This window comes from Pseudopipra pipra, chromosome 14 (assembly GCF_036250125.1).
Source record: "Pseudopipra pipra isolate bDixPip1 chromosome 14, bDixPip1.hap1, whole genome shotgun sequence".
In the NCBI taxonomy this organism is placed as follows: domain Eukaryota; kingdom Metazoa; phylum Chordata; class Aves; order Passeriformes; family Pipridae; genus Pseudopipra; species Pseudopipra pipra.
Window position 1 is genome coordinate 20,234,097 of NC_087562.1, and position 4,554 is coordinate 20,238,650.

The 4,554-nt window shown below is 47.7% G+C and overlaps 1 long non-coding RNA gene across 1 annotated transcript; it reads left to right on the forward strand.

The window, feature by feature from the left end:
• Positions 1–257: 257 nt before the first annotated feature.
• Positions 258–1,795, forward strand: LOC135422273 (uncharacterized). Its single transcript, XR_010434403.1, has 2 exons — positions 258–761; positions 1,543–1,795. It is a non-coding gene; the product is annotated as an uncharacterized LOC135422273 (long non-coding RNA).
• Positions 1,796–4,554: the final 2,759 nt, after the last annotated feature.

Genomic DNA, 4,554 nt, shown 5'->3' on the forward strand with positions numbered 1-4,554 from the left:
ACCCCTACAAGGGTGTTGTGGCTGCTCCTTGGGGATTTATTGGAGTGACTTGAACAGGTTTATTCAAGGACGAACTTGGCTTGTCTTGAGAGTATAGAAGGTTTTATTATTGCATGGACAAGTTGGCTAAATCCCTTTCCTGTGGGCAGGTTTTCTTAGCTTCCCAACTGTGGAAGATACAAGGGATGAACAAATTAGGGAGCTGAACTGCAAACTTCTGTCACTAATAAGAATGATAGTAAAGCAGGTGTCATGCTGGGAAGATGACTCCGAAAGAACATAAAACCTGTCTGCTAAGTTGCTTTGCCCTTTTGCCATGTTCTCTCTGGCATGGAGCAGGATGAAGGAGGATGTTCAGCAGGAATAGGTGTGCCCTGTCAGCAAATGGTCCATGGTGTGGCCTCCCCCCAAGTCTCCCCATGCTCTCCATGGCAGAGGAAGCACAGCTGGCTGTAGCCTGCAGAACTGACAGCTCCAGGCTGCTCACTGTGCCCTGGGGAGGGGAATCAGAGCAGGACAGATCAGTCAGTGCCATGGAAGGTTGAGGGGTTTTAGAGTACTGTTTTTTAGGATGCAACTTTAAGGGAATCCATCCAGTTATAGAGTGTCAGCAGCTCTCACAGAGGCGGGAGATGCACTGCTGGAGCTGTTCCAGTCACCCTGGTGTGTCACCATACTCAAACCCCTCCCAGGACCAGCCCTTTGCCAACTTGCTCTGCTGTGTTTGAGGGGAAGCCGTGTGAGGACACTGAGGGCACTTGGTGTGTTCAGCTGGAGCAGAGGAGACTGAGGGGAGACCTCAGTGCAGTTCCAATTCCTGGGCAGGGGCAGAGGAGGGGCAGGGACTGAGCTCTGCTCTGGGGGGACCAGGGACAGCAGCCAGGGAATGGCTGGAGCTGTGTCAGGGCAGGCTCAGGTTGGATCTCAGCCAAAGGCTCTTCCCCCAGAGGCTGGTTGGGCACTGCCCAGGCTCCCCAGGGCAGTGGGCACAGCCCCAAGGCTGCCAGAGCTCCAGGAGGGTTTGGCTGATCCTCTGGGGCACAGGGGGTGACTCTTGGGGATGGACCTGTGCAAGGCCAGGGGTTGGACTGGATGATCCTTGTGGTCCCTCCCAACTCATCCCATTCTGTGATTCTGTGTTACTTGGCTAATCCACCACAGTAACAGTGCATGAAGTTGTTCGAAGGCTTGTAAAAGAGCTGGATTTATGTATTTTCTCAAGTAGAGCTTCCCCTTGTCTCCCTCCCAGGATGGCCAGGCTGTCAGTGCAGGCAGGAGAGGAGGCAGCAGGGTGAGGGGAGTAACTCAGTCCTGCCAGACTGTCCCTGTAGATTGTCCTTCCCTCCCAGCCCAGCCACAGACATCTCAGCCTCGGGCTCTATACAGCCCTTGCCCTTACAGAAAGCACTTAAAGTCCTCAGGAGCTCATCCACTACTAGATCTGACACACTCAGAGCTCTCTGGAGAAGCTGGTTCAGAGGTGGAGCTTCTCTTTTGTTTCTCTTCACTTCAGTGAGCAACTTTCTTCTCTTTGTTCTGCAGTGTGACCTCTGCTTTCCCTGCAGTTTAATCCAGGAGATCTCACTTCACAGCACTGGTGACATCTGAAGTGCTCAGCAACATATGGAAATTAAGAACAACCCTGAATTGCAACATTTTCTACCTTTCACTCCCCTAAGGCTGCTGGAAGCCACATTGCTCATTGTTTCAGCTGTGTGCAAGTGTTAGAATTCAAACTGCTAATCAAAAGCAATCGTTAAAGACAGAGATGGATTAAAACTAGTTTAATAAATAACATTATGTTGTTCTTTTTAGCAGAGCAACCAAGTCATCACATTAATCTTTGGAGGCTGGGGGGGCAGCACCATTCATTAGAAGTGCAGTTCTGGTGAGAGTTCTTGTGTGGTTTTCTTTTGTTTATTTCGGTGGGTTTCTTGGGTTCATTTTGTTTGGTTTTTTATAAAACTGACCAGAAAACTATGGGCTTCTAAACCAGCTGAGTAGTGACAGAGATTCCACACAGCAGATGCACCAGTTTGCAGTGAGTGATGTGTTTCAGAGCCTGTAAGATGTACCATCTCCCAGAAAATCTTTTTGCTGCCTCCCAGCTTGCCAGCAAGGTCCATGTCACAGCTGTTTCTGTTAAATATGTACTTGGAAAAAAATGCTTTTCCATTTGATTGCACATTTAAATTCCAGAAAGTATCTAGATTTTCCCCTTTCCTGTTTGTATTTTATTAGTGCCTGATGTGGTACCACACACAAATGTGTCCTTGAGTTTTGGGTTGTGTGCACTGATGTTGTGCTTTACCCTGGGTAAGTTCTCCTGAGCCACTCCAGAACCAAGCAGGAGGTTAATCACACCCTCATTAGCTTCAAAGAGAACTACACATCATTTTTTTCTTCCTGCTCTGGCTGGAGATTTAGTTTGGTTTAAAGGGAACAGAGCCGATGCTAATGAGAATACATTGCCTTGATTTGCATATTAGATGAGATAAATATTGAGTCAATTTACACCTAGGATGGGTTTTATTGCAATCTGCATGTTCCACAGTTCTATTCAGTGTATTTTACACACCAGCTGTGTACAGTTTGGAGGAATAATGTGAAAGTATATTACTTTGATGGTGGAAACAAAAGCTGGATTGTTTCTGTTGTTTAGATTGGTTTGTGTTTGGCTTTGAAAATCTTAACAATAATTTCAAAGACTTTATACTCCTACCTCCTCTGTGAGCAAGGGCCTACACCCAGTGAGTCCTGGGAGTGCAGAACCTTCATCCCAAGTGCATCCCTGGAAGCTGTGCAGGGACCTGCTCCCCCCGGTTACCAACCAGGGTAAGAAAGCTCAGAGATGATGTGTGGACTGTGCTTCTCTTCTGTCTGGGAGGGATTGCAGGAGCAAAATGAAAATAAAACCACAAAAACTTAAATTGTGTTCTTGAAAGACAAAGCAGAGGAATGTTCAACATCTGAAGCACCAAAACTGGGCTTTGTGATGACTCACAAGGATAGAACATGTTGTGCCAAAAACATCCGTTCTGGAAGACAAAACACTCATGTAGAGCCACTTAAATTATTTCAAATAATGTAAATGTTTGAAAGAACTCAAAGAATTTGCAAAAAAGAACAAAAGGTGCTCTGGATGTTTTAGAATTTTCTGCTTCCTCTGTTTTGTCTCTCCAGCTGCATTTCCTCATTACAGATGTGAGAAGCATCTTTGCAAATCTTACTGACATAATTTCATTCTCTGATTCTTTTCTGATTATAATCCTTTTTTTTTTTTTGAGAAAGGGAATGTGTTTTCTTGTGTAGCACAGAGCTACACAAATCCAGCTTGATATCACCTGTGTGTCCACACACATTAATCATATTGTGAAACAACATTTTATTAAATAACTTAAATTTTCAGCTGTTTTGCAAAATGCTGGCATATTGTCACACTCTTTGACTTTTCTACTTCTCCACTACAATAAATGTTTGAAATTGCAAATGTGTCAAAAGCCTACTATTAATAAAAACATTGTGTTCTAAAGTGTAGCAGCGCTGGGTGTTCTTTTCTACATTTTATAGTAACAACTCAATTTACTGTGGGAAACAGCTTTAACATCAATTTGGGATTAGAGTTGTGAAAAATACGTGTATAGTCTTAGATCATCCTCATTGTATTTTCTCTGTTTAGTTAGTGATGCCCAAATCTGAGCACAGTCATCAAGGTTGGAAGAGACCTTCAAGATCATCCAGTCCCACCATCAACCAGCAGCACCACAATCACCCCTGAACCACATCCCCAAGGGCCACATCCAGACACCTCTGGGACACTTGCAGAGATGGTGACACAGCCTCCCTGGGCAACTCATTGCAATGCCTGACCACTCTTGTAGTGAAAAAATAGCTGAGATCTTGGAGGAGCAGCTCTGGGATTGCAGCTCCTGCTGTCTGTGAATCAACAGCAGCGTCACACCTTTGTCCCCGTGCCTCTGACCTGCCCCAGCCCTGTGCTCTCTGCTGAAGCACCGCTGGGCAGCTCCCCTGCAGCCCCCAGGCTGGGCCAGAGGGGCTGGAGAGCAGCCAGGCAGGAAGGGAGCTGGGAGTGGGGATGGACAGGGAGCTGAACAGGAGCCAGAGTGTGCCCAGGTGGCCAAGAAGGCCAATGGATCCTGGCCTGGCTCAGGAACAGGGTGGCAGCAGGACCAGGACAGAGATTCTTGGCCTGGACTCAGCGCTGGTGAGGCCACCCCTGGAGTGCTGTGTCCAGTTCTGGGCCCTCAGCTCAGGAAGGACATGGAGGGGCTGGAGCAGGTCCAGAGAAGAGCAGCGAGGCTGGGGAAGGGACTGGAGCACAAGTGCTGTGAGGAGAGGCTGAGGGAGCTGGGGGGGCTCAGCCTGGAGAGGAGGAGGCTCAGGGGAGACCTCCTCACTCTCTGCAACTCCCTGACAGGAGGGGGGAGCCAGGTGGGGGTCGGGCTCTTCTCCCAGGAACCAGCAGTAGGACAAGAGGGCTGGGTCTTCAGCTGTGCCAGGGGAGGGTTAGGTTGGACATTGGGAAGAAATTTT